Source organism: Heterodontus francisci, chromosome 6, assembly GCF_036365525.1.
Source record: "Heterodontus francisci isolate sHetFra1 chromosome 6, sHetFra1.hap1, whole genome shotgun sequence".
In the NCBI taxonomy this organism is placed as follows: Eukaryota; Metazoa; Chordata; class Chondrichthyes; order Heterodontiformes; family Heterodontidae; genus Heterodontus; species Heterodontus francisci.
This window is the reverse complement of record NC_090376.1, coordinates 82297780-82310170: the sequence shown is the minus strand read 5'-3', so window position 1 is coordinate 82310170 and position 12391 is coordinate 82297780. Positions and strand designations below refer to the sequence as shown.

General features: G+C 44.2%; 1 long non-coding RNA gene across 2 annotated transcripts in view; it reads right to left on the bottom strand.

Annotated features, from left to right (window-relative positions):
* LOC137371414 (uncharacterized) overlaps positions 1 to 12391 on the bottom strand; it is a 41189-nt gene that overhangs the window by 17785 nt on the left and 11013 nt on the right. The window contains exon 3 of one of the 2 annotated variants that reach the window (XR_010975217.1): positions 9936 to 11817. The exons of the other annotated variant lie outside the window; for it this stretch is intronic. This is a non-coding gene — a long non-coding RNA (uncharacterized lncRNA). Of the gene's footprint in view, positions 1 to 9935; positions 11818 to 12391 lie in introns of those variants that run through there. 2 annotated transcript variants of the gene reach the window in all.

Below are 12391 nucleotides of genomic sequence, written 5' to 3'. Positions count from 1 at the left end.
GAGAGAAGCTCATGAAAAGAGAAGTAATACAGCTGATCACACAAAGTGTCAAAAATACATAGCGGGACTGCAAGAGCAGTTAGCCACGCAGAGAGGTATAATCTGTGCTTTTGCACCCGAAGGAAGTGAGGAGAACGGTGAAGAGGGCATAGATTGGAATGAGTTTGCAGAAGAAGCGGCTAGATACGGCCATGATGACGGAGACCCTCTACCTGAGGATCCTCTGCCAGCATTTGAACCAGAGCCAAAGGAGTCATCGGCGCCCATGGCCCCCCTTGTGACTACTAGGGCAGCGATAGGGGCAGATGGTCAGGTGGCAGCTGGCCCGTGTATGACATATTCCATTCCAATGGGGATACAGCAATTGAGGGATATTGCGAAAGACATTGGGACGTACGCACCCGGGGATGATCCTAGGAAGCTGTTCCAAGTGGGCAGTCAACAGAGAGGAATACATGGCTTAGATGATGCTGAAGAAAGAAAATTAATTATAATGTGCCTACACCCACACATACACACCGCCCTACCAGAGCAGCCAAAACCCGGTGGAGGCACAAATGATGATTTAAAAGAACAAGTATTAAATGTCATGGGTGCTAATAGAGGGGACCCAGTGGAGACGCTAATGAAATGCTATCAAAGAAAAGGTGAACACCCTGTCGCATTTGCGGCTCGCATCTGGGCGTTGTTTCATGGGGTATATGGCGCAAACCTAGATAGAGCCAATCCAATGCCACAGATTAGAAATCGATGGCTGAGAACGCTGGTGTCGCATGGCACAGAAGAGTCAAGAAGGGCACTAGGTCAATTTGATCCCTCTGATGACACGCACAAATAGGCTCGGGTACTCAGGAGGATGGTTAGAGCATGGGAGAAGGAAACAACAAAATTCTCCAAGGCCCCTGGGGGAAAGGCAATGCCTGTAAAAGATCAGACAATAACCAGGAGAAATGAAGGGAGGGGAACTGCACAAGGGGCACCCCACCCAGCCTTTCAGACAGGAGAAAGGGGTAGAATCATTGGGAGAGGTTCTGTCCTAGGAACAGGGAGAAATGAAGGGAGGGGAACTGCACAAGGGGCACCCCACCCAGCCTTTCGGACAGGAGGAAGGGGTAGAATCATTGGGAGAGGATCCGTCCTAGGAACAGGGAGAACTCCGGGCGGGCCGACCCACTGCTATAATTGTAGCCAGGAGGGACATTTCAAAAGAGGATGCCCAAATCTGAGACAAGAAAATGTAGGTCGGGGAGGAGGCCAGAACAAATGCCAGAGCCTACCCGTGGGAGGACCAAATAGGTCAAATCCTCAATGTGATATACCAGAGATAGCACCGTCTTCGGGGTTGTACCCTGAACCACAATGACGGTCGCAGGCCTCTCCGTTATGGGTGTGTGACGCGCTGTGGGATAACACAGGGAGACACCTAGTGAATGGTAGGGTTGGAGGCCGCCCTGTCACGTTCCTTTGGGACACTGGAGGATCCCAAACCACCGTAAACACCACCAATGTTAGTCAAGTAGATTGGAAAATTCAAAGTAAACTTGTTTTAAGCGGATTTACAGGACATTCACAAGTGGGATATGTGAGCGTACCGTTGGAAGTCAGTGTGGGGGACGTAGCAAGAGAGCACTCAGTGGTTCTCATTGAGTTACCCAGAGAACAAGAACATATATTAGGGTGTGATTACATGGCTGAAGCAGGATTCTGTTTTGACCCTGTTAATTGCGCGATTTGGCAAATGCTTTTGGGCAGGGGTAGTATAGATCACACATCCGTCCCGGTGGGGGAATACCAGGATAGGATATGCACGTTCGGGGAAATGTGGACAAGACCAGAAGAAATGAGTAGCGACAGTGAAGTACAACAAATTATCACACGGAATTCAGTAGTATTTGCTCGACATAAACATGATTATGGGAAAATGACCGGGAGTGTGTGTATACAGGGCCCAGACCCCAAACCACAGAAGCAGTATGGTTTTCCAAAACAGGCAGAAGAGGAGGTAGGAAAGGTGATACAGAGTTATTTGCTACAAGGGATATTAAGACCAGTAGCCTCCACTAACAACTCGCCTATTTGGCCAGTGAGGAAACCGGATGGTAGCTGGCGACTAACGATAGACTATCGAGAATTAAATAAGGTAACCCCGTTAACGGCCCCTACCGTAGCAACTAGCCCAGAGACAGTAGTTAAACAAAATGAGGATGCACAGTGGTTCACTGTTTTAGACATAAGTAACAGTTTTTGGTCTATTCCACTGGAGAAAGAATGCCAATATAAATTTGCGTTTACCTTTCAAGGACAACAATATACATGGAACGCCCCGCCACAGGGATTTCATAATTCCCCATCTATATTTCACCAACGTTTAAGGGAAGGGTTAAAAAGGTTCTCAAAGCCTGAATGTCTTGTGCAGTATGTAGATGACTTACTGCGACAAACTGAAACGGAACAGGAAGATTATCAGTTACTAAGTGAATTACTACAATTGTTACACGAATTGGGACTAAAAGTAAACCCTAAAAAAGTGCAAGTTATGAAACAGAAGGTTACTTATTTGGGAATGATCTTGACACCGGGAAAGAGAGAAATTGACCAACGAAGGGTAGTAGCAGTTGGCAGACTCCCTATCCCGAGGGAAGTAAAAGGGTTGAGATCTTTCCTGGGTTTGGTGGGATATTGCAGGGACCACATTGATGGATTCCCTCTAAAAGCGGCCCCATTAATGGAGCTATTGAAAAAGAATGTGGCGTGTGAGTGGAAAACCGAACACACACACAGGCCATTTCAGATTTAAAGCAGGCACTAGCTGCTGCGCCTGCTTTGAAAACCCCAAATCCAACTGAGCCGTTTTCATTGGAGGTAGCTACCACAGACACCACCCTCTCGGCAGTTCTGTTACAGGAGACACACGGGAAATTGAGACCAGTAGCGTATGCCTTGCGTATGCTTTCACCGGTAGAGCAGCGGTATACGACGTGCGAGAAACATTTGTTAGCAGTTTTTTGGGCAGTATAGTATTTTACTTACATAGTGGGACTGAAACCACTTACAATACTGACAGAACATACCCCTGTACAGTTACTATTAGACGGTAGGATCAAAGACGGGTCAGTAAATCAGAACCGAATTGCTTGGTGGACACTATTGTTGCAGGGAAGAAACATTAGAGTGAAAGGAGTAAAAACTACCACTATGTTGGCAGACAACCCAGTGTATCAAGGAGAGAAACATGAGTGTCAAGTCATGATAGCAAATGATCCCAAGGGACCATTTGTATCAAAACAAAAAGGAGGTGGTAGGAGTGGATTGGAGAAAGCAACGGAGGCCGAAAGTAAAGATGCAAAGGAACAAGAAGAACCCCACTTAAAAATTTTTATGGATGGTTCCTCATCAGTACAAGATGACGAGAGGAGGACTGGGTGCGGGATATTTGTAGAAGACGAACACGGTCAGGAAACGTTTAGCGCAGCCTTAAAATTGCCTAAAACCATGAGCGCGCAGGCGGCAGAATTAGCAACCGTCGCATATGTGGTTGGCCACCCAGAATACTTCCCACCCGGATCGGTTATACATTCTGATAGCATATATGTTTGTAATAGTCTCACGGAACATTTGCCCTTATGGGAAGCGAGGGGTTTTGTCTCAGCGGATGGGAAGCCCCTTCCATCGGCTCCATTATTAAGATACATCTTTGTAGGAACACAGGGAAAAGGATATGGGATCACGAAGGTAAAAGCTCATTCAAAACTTACTCCGGAAGGGAACAGGAAAGCGGATGAGCTAGCCAAACAAGGTGCTGTTAGTGAGGACATTGGGGAACAGAAAGGAAAACAGGTTGAGGTAATGGATTTAACAGAGGAGCAGAAGAAAGATGGAGAATTGAAAAAACTGATCGAAAGAGTATAGTCAGACACATACAAAGAGTACAAGGGGATATATATTCAGGACAGAGTGGTTTTATGTGAAGGAAAATTCGTAGTGCCAGAGGGGGGAAGAAACCAAATAATCCACTGGTACCATGACTTATGGGGACATAAAGGGACAGAGAGTACCCTGGAAAGGATAAAGGAGGTGTGCTGGTGGCCTGGAATGAAAGGTGACGTGGAACACTCCGTCAAGAATTGTTTGATCTGTGCACAACACAACCCCGATAGGAATGTCAAGAAAGGGGCCCTCCGACATACTAGACCAGTGGAAGGGCCTTGGACTAATTTACAGATAGACTATGTAGGACCCTTACCGCCCACTCCAGGAGGGTTTAAGTACATTCTAGTAATAGTAGATACGTTTACCAAATGGGTGGAAGCTTTCCCAACCAGAACAAATACAGCCAAAATCACCGCAAAAATTCTGTTAGAAAGGGTATTCACTCGGTGGGGTTTACCCCGACGCATAGAAGCAGATCAGGGAACACATTTTACAGCCCAACTAATGCAAAATGTCATGACCCTCTTTGGAGTTAAACAGGAATTCCACATACCCTATAAACCACAGTCTAGTGGAATTGTGGAAAGGATGAATCAGACATTGAAAAACATGATAGCTAAAATGGTACAGCAGCACAAGACAACCTGGCAGGTCGTTCTGCCCTATGTGTTGATGGTAATCAGGAATACCGTAGCTTCATCAACAGGTTATACTCCCTATAAACTCATGACAGGAAGGGACATGAGAGGAATGGAGGGGTTGGTAGGTTTGGACTTGTCCAAACGCGAGGTGGACAGTATTATATCAGAAAAGTGGGTACAACAACTAGTAGAAACAGTGAGGGAAGCAAATCACGTGGCAGCTCACCAACAGGGAAAGAAGAGACAGCAAAGTAAGGCTTATTTCAATGCGAAAGCCAGCCCGATAGAGTTGAGCCCCGGACAAAGGGTAATGATCAGAATATACCAGCCACCTCATTTTTGAGTCCAAAGTTCACCGGTCCCTATGAGATAGTAGATAAAGCTAGTCCATCTGTATACAAAGTATTGACGGCGCCAGATAAGAGTGGCTGGTATCACATTAATCAGTTAAAGTTAGTAGGAGAAAAACAAGATAATTACAGTTGGCATGTGATGCTTGATGCTACCGATGTTCCGATCGAAGATCAGGGAGATCAAGAGCAGGATCAACTGTGGATCCAAGTGGAAGTGTTTGAAAGACAACCTAAAGTTGTACGTCCAGATACAGAGGGAAATCGAGGGAAAAAACGAAAGAAAAATAAAGAAAACAGGGGAAGTAAGTGAACTAGGAAAAATGGACGGTTAGAATCAGTAACAAATTGGGAACAAGATATAGACAGTCTGGCTCAGTATTTGGAGAGACTGAACTTAAAATAGGATAAGAAAGAAACTGTAAATAAGAGCAGAAATTACACTTGTATATTGCAGGTCCAACCCACAATGAAGAGGGTGATACATTGCATTGCAATTGGATTGACCATATTTGGGCCAAAGGTGAACCCGCATCGAAGCTATCACGACGAATGAACGTACCTGAAGCAGTGTCGACGCGGGAAGACTATCCTGTGGTCAGAAACAACTTTGCTCGGTAGATCAAGATAGTTCGAACCAACAAAGGACAGTGAGAAGATTTAAATTTGTATTATGCGGGAGTAGATGGGTTGGCGTGTGCGGGAAAAACATTGGGTACAAGAATACAGTTTTCATGCAACAGGGTTCTAGAGGTGACGTTGTCGATAATTAAAGGGAGAAAAATCATTAGTCAATTTGTCGGCCCATTTATCGAACGACCATCGGGGCAGGGCGGTCGAGGTAAAATTGTGGTTCACTGGGATCATACCTATGTGAACATTGACTTGGGCAGTGATTCATACAGGAGATATATTGACTGGGGTGGCTATAGCAGACAGTTTAGGAAAATTGGTTGGATCATCATCAATTGTACAAAGATACGGTACAGGAAAGGGATAGAGCAAAAAGGGCGTTAACAGATGTAGATAGGGGTTTCTGTAAGGGCCCGGGGCCTGTTATAATTTTGAGGACCCCTAGGAAGCTTACCACCCCACACCCCCCCGTGACTGAAACCACACCAGAACCTAAATGTAGCGAATCTCAGTACAAAACGGAAGGTGTAGGTTTGGTGCTGGAAGAGACAGGCGAATCTGTCACATTGGTTCCAGGATATCAACATGTGCAGGTAATTTTCAATTTAACTGAAATGACCATTCCAGAATGGTGTCCATCCACCATGAAACAATTATTTGCCCACCTCCTTCAGAGACAGTTAAGCAGAAATGAGTTTAAGTCAGTAAAAGACAGAAAGAAACGAGAGCTGTTAGTTAGCAGGGGTAGGTTATGCATCAGGAGTGGCAACAGTCAACACATTGGACATAGCTGAGTTAGAAAGCCAGATACAATCCCTCCAACAGAAAATTCAGGTTATTACTGGAGAGGGTTACCTGGATCAGATACAGACCAGTCAAATAGGTCAGGATGCATCACGGGTAACCCTGGACACAGTCAAATTTCTGAAGCCTTTACAGGATACAACGAATTCAATTATTGAGCTTATGGCTACTACTTCTGAGCAGGCCCATAAGGCTGAGACGTGTGCCATATATACTAGCTGGGTATCGGCTATGATTAGTTCGAATTTGATACAACTCAATACACACCAAGTTCCAGACTGGGTGTCGGATGAACAATTAAAGAAGTGGGTCGGAGATGAGATACCCCTGTGTCACCTCAGAAGTTCGACCTTAACTAACAGAGTGTTAGGTACCTGTGAAGAGGGTAGAGGAAGATATTATGTTGGGGCAGTGTTTCATATTCCCCGACACGGGAGCAATTTGACCTACCCTTTAAAGAGAGTCCATAATGTGGGCAAGTACCAGGAGGGTATTTGAATATCTTTAAATAACCCACCATCTCATGCCATTGTAATGGATGGTGTTGAGAAAGGGGTACATTTGTCAAAATGTCATCAAGGGGGGGAATCACTGGGCCTGTCCGGAAGAGACAACGAGACAGAAACTTACAAATTGCGGGCTCAGCACCTATGAAAATTGTTCATTGTCCACTTTGCCTGTTAATAACCAGACCTTTTTACAATATATCCTTGTGGGGCAAACGTATTACATAGACACGGCTGCTATGAATTACAACAAGGGATGGAAACAGTGCCCTCTGGAGGGACACAATGTAGCCATTCACAATGTAACCTCGGACTTGGTTGTTGGTGGACAAATCCTGCCTAAGCCAATAAAGAGGATAGTGATAAAGGAGAATCTCACGGTCCATAGTACTGATACAGATCAAGAGGTACGGCAATATATTGCTACCGAATTACCACCCATCCCACACCTGACAGCAGATTGGGCACAAATAGCAGACGAGGCAAAAGAGATAATTCATCAATGGAATAAACACACTAAAACAATTAGAACTCATGCCGACAAGGCAAATGAACTGTTGCGCGACCCAGGGTTTTGGAGTAAGTTTTGGAATTGGGGATCTAATGTTCAAATACATCCATGGGTCAGAATTGTATCACATATTGCTGTCATAGTGATTCTATGTGCGCTAATAATTGTTGTATTCAATGTATATCAGCTTATAAGGTGGAGAAATGAACTTTTGCGAAGATTGGATGATGGGACTATAATGAAACAGAAGGAACCATTATCAATATAAAAAACAACTGTATATACTAATTTTATAACGTATCTTTTTATGTGTAACAGTATTGCACACTCATTGGGGGACAATGACGTTCTCAGGAATGGTTCACGGAGAAGGAAAAGTTGATGATCCTACGATAAGTATCTTTGGACCATGAGGGGGGAGATGTTGGCCAGGGGCTGTAAGAAATACAGAATCAGTTGCAAAATGCTGGGATTGTTTGACCTGTTGTAACCTGGAGCTCGGACACTGGCCTGTGCTGGTAAAAACCTGTTTAACCTAATTACTTTATAAGACAAGACAAAGGATCGATCACAGGACAAGGGCCTTATTTGGACATGGTGTGATACCGGGGTCTTTGGGCCTGGGCCAATTAAGAGATGTGAACGAGATGAGCAGGCTTAAGTCAACCGGAAAGAGACAGCTCAGATTTGGAGAGATAAGAGGGAGGATAAGAATAGAGCTTTTTGGGCATAGAGCCGGCGAAAACTCTGGAGATCAACCTCGTGGAAGCGGAAGACCCTGCGTGAGCGACGCGGCGATGATGTAGAAGAGAGAGAGAGAACGGAACACCTGGCCAGCGTTAACTCTCCCTTTTTCGGCTAATATCCTTTGTAATCTGTGACTAGGTCAGGGAAAGGTCAGAGGAACCTAGTGGGTGTGCTTATGAATTCTAGCTAGTTTTGTTATTAACTGTATAACTCAGTTGGAGTTGCATGCTTTTGTCTAACTAAGTGTATAAGCCTTATTCTTACATTGTACAACAACGTGAATAAAGTAAATTGATAGTTAAAGAAAGGACTGAGTTCCTCCTCTTTGTACTAAGCCATTAACTGTAGCTGTGGATTAAGCTGGAGGGTGGCTCTCTTGAAATCTGATATCCCAAACACCCAGCCTGAGCCTGAATTAAGAGGAAGTGACGACCAGGATCAAGTGGGTGCAGGGAATAAAGGGGACAAGGGGGAGTTGTCTCTGCGCCATGGTTTACAGCCATAACAGGATTTAACTTTTAAAAACAGTGTTTTTAGCTTCACCTCAGAGAGTCCTTGCTCACTGCTCTCTAATTGAAATTGTAAAGGAATCAATCAGACAGGTTTTCTCAGGTTTAAACAAGAAAGGTGTACGTTTATTAACTGTAAAACTCTAACTCAGTTAAAATTACTTAAAATACGCGATGCAACCATGCTAGCATGCATACGTGGTAAACACACACACAAATAGATACAGAGAAGGAGAAAGAATTAAAGGGGGAAGATTTGAAGTAGTAGATGGAATTCAGTTACTTTTTTTTAGATTTGCTGTGAAGTCTTTGATTGAAGTTAAGTCTTGTAGATCGCATTGGGGCCCAGTGCATAATTTCAAACTTGTTTCACTGGTACTAGAAGGCTGCAGGGGTCTTCTGTCTTGACGCTTAAGTTACTTCGTGGGTCCCTGCAACTTTGGGTGAGAGAGAGAGAGAGACCTTGCTTCTCTTTGGTTTTCAAAATGCAGTCTGTCCCAAAACTTTACTGTGACACACAATTCAATCAATTCCCAGGTTGAAAAGCAGGTGCATCATGTGACCAGCTCTTTGCTTGACAGAGCATCGCCTGCGAGGATTGTTGATTCTTCAAAGCTTACTAGACACACACAGTTGGGGGGGGGGGGGGGGGGGGGGTGGGGTTGGTGGTGCTGTGGAGTGTTGGCTCTTACACAGGCAATGACTCTCAATTTCTTTTGAACATCACTACTGACAAAATCCATCTGGCTAATTGAATCACAGAGCACTCCCCTTGTCTCTTTATTCAACTGTCTCTCAGAATGCAAATGTGCAGCCATATTTTCAGTCACTGCTCTGTGGTCCTTATAAGCAAATTATGTACAATATCTAGTAAACGTTCAAATGGCGGTTTGTGCCAAAGTTGGGAGAGCTGTCCCACAGACTAGTCAAGCAGCAGCCTGACATAGTCATACTCACAGAATCATACTTTACAGACTATGTCCCAGACACCGCCATCACCATCCTTGGGTATGTCCTGTCCCACTAGCAGGACTGACCCACCAGAGGTAGTGGCACAGTGGAATACAGTCAGGAGGGTGTAAACCGTGGCGCGGAGTCAACTCTCCCTTGTCCCCTTTATTCCCTGCACCCACTTGATCCTGGCCGTCACGTGGGACTGACGTCCTCTTAATTCAGGCTCAGGCTGGGTGTTTGGGATATCGGATTTCAAGAGAGCCACCCTCCAGCTTAATCCACAGCTACAGTCAGTACAAAGAGGAGGAACTCAGTCCTTTCTTTAACTATCAATTTACTTTATTCACGTTGTTGTACAATGTAAGAATAAGGCTTATACACTTAGTTAGACAAAAGCATACAACTCCAACTGTCATACAGTTAATAACAAAACCAGCTAGAATTCATAAGCACACCCACCAGGTTCCTCTGACCTTTCCCTGACCTAGTCACAGAATACAAAGGATATTACCCGAAAAAGGGAGAGTTAACGCTGGCCAGGTGTTCCGTTCTCTCTCTCTTCTCTGTCGTCGCCGCGTCACTCACGCAGGGTCTTCCGCTTCCACGATGGCTGAAGCGTTCACATCTTCTCTTAATTCGCCCAGGCCCAAAGACCCCGGTATCACACCATGTCCAAATAAGGCCCTTTTCCTGTGATCGATCCTTTGTCTTGTCTCATAAAGTAATTATTTCAAACTGGTTTTTACCAGCACAGGCCAGTGTCCGAGCTCCAGGTTACTACAGGTCAAACAATCCCAGCAGTTTGTAACTGATTCTGTATTTCTTACAGCCCCTGGCCAACATCTCCCCTCTCATGATCCAAAGATACTTATCTTAGGATCATCAAGTATCCCTTCTCCGTGAACCATTCCTGAGAACGTCATTGTCCCCCAATGAGTGTGCAATACTGTTACATATAAAAAAATACGTTATAAAACTTAGTATATGCAGTTGTTTTTTTTCCAATTTTTGTTTATATTGATAACTGTTCATTCTGTTTCATTATAGTGCCATCATCCAATCTTCGCAAAAGTTCATTTTTCCACCTTATAAGCTGATATACATTGAATACAACAATTATTAGCGCACATAGAATCACTATGACAGCAATATTTGATACAATTCTGACCCATGGATGTATTTGAACATTAGATCCCCAATTCCAAAACTTATTCCAAAACCCTGGGTCACGCAACAGTTCATTTGCCTTGTCGGCGTGAGTTCTAATTGTTTTAGTGTGTTTATTTCCATTGATGAATTATCTCTTTTGCCTCTTCTGCTATTTGTGCCCAATCTGCAGTCAGGTGTGGGATGGGTGGTAATTCGGTGGCAATATATTCCCGTACCTCTTGATCTGTATCAGTATGTTGGGCCGTGAGATTCTCCTTTATCACTATCCTCATTATTGGCTTAGGCGGGATTTGTCCACCAACAACCAAGACGAGGTTACATTGTGAATGGCTACATTGTGTCCCTCCAGAGGGCACTGTTTCCATCCCTTGTTGTAATTCATAGCAGCCATGGCTATGTAATACGTTTGCCCCACAAGGGCATATTGTAAAAAGGTCTGGTTATTAACAGGCAAAATGGACAATGAACAATTTTCATAGGTGCTGAGCCCACAATTTGTAAGTTTCTGTCTTGTTGTCTCTTCCGGACAGGCCCAGTGATTCCCCACTTGATGCCATTTTGACAAATCTACCCCTTTCTCAACACCATCCATTACAATGGCATGAGATGGTGGGTTATTTAAAGATATCCAAATACCCTCTTGGTACTTGCCCACATTATGGACTCACTTTAAAGGGTAGGTCAAATTGCTCCCATGTTGGGGAATATGAAACACTGCCCCAACATAATATCTTCCTCTATCCTCTTCACAGGTAACTAACACTCTGTTCATTAAGGTGAAACTGCTGTTCCCTTCTGGTATACCCAATGTTTTTCCCTCGCACGCCAACCCATCGACTCCCGCATAATACAAATTTAAATCTTCTCGCTGTCCTTTGTTGGTTCGAACTATCTTGATCTGCCGAGCAAAGTTGTTTCTGGCCACAGGATAGTCTTCCCGTGTTGACATTGCTTCCAGCACGTTCATTCGTCTTGATAGCTCCAATGCGGATTCACCTTTGGCCCAAATATGGTCAATCCAATAGCAATGCAATGTATCACCCTCTTCATTGTGGGTTGGACCTGTAATATACAAGTGCAATTTCTGCTCTTATTTACAGTTTCTTTCTTATCCTATGTTAAGTTCAATCTCTCCATACACTGAGCCAGACTGTCTATATCTTGTTCCCAATTTGTTACTGATTCTAACCGTCCATTTCTCCTAGTCCACTTACTTTCCCTGTTTTCTTTATTTTTCTTTCATTTTTTCCCTCGATTTCCCTCTGTATCTGGACGTACAACTTCAGGTTGTCTTTCAAACACTTCCGCTTGGATCCACAGTTGATCCTGCTCTTGATCTCCCTGACCTTCGATCGGAACATCGGTAGCATCAAGCATCACATGCCAACTGTGATTATCTTGTTTTTCTCCTACTAACTTTAACTGATTAATGTGATACCAGCCACTCTTATCTAGTGCCTTTAATACTTTGTATACAGATAGACTAGCTTTATCTACTATCTCATAGGGACCGGTGAACTTTGGACTCAAAAATGAGGTGGGCTGGTATATTCTGATCATTATCCTTTGAAGGGGCTCAATTCTATCGGGCTGGCTTTCGCATTGAAATAAGCCTTACTTTGCTGTCTCTTCTTTC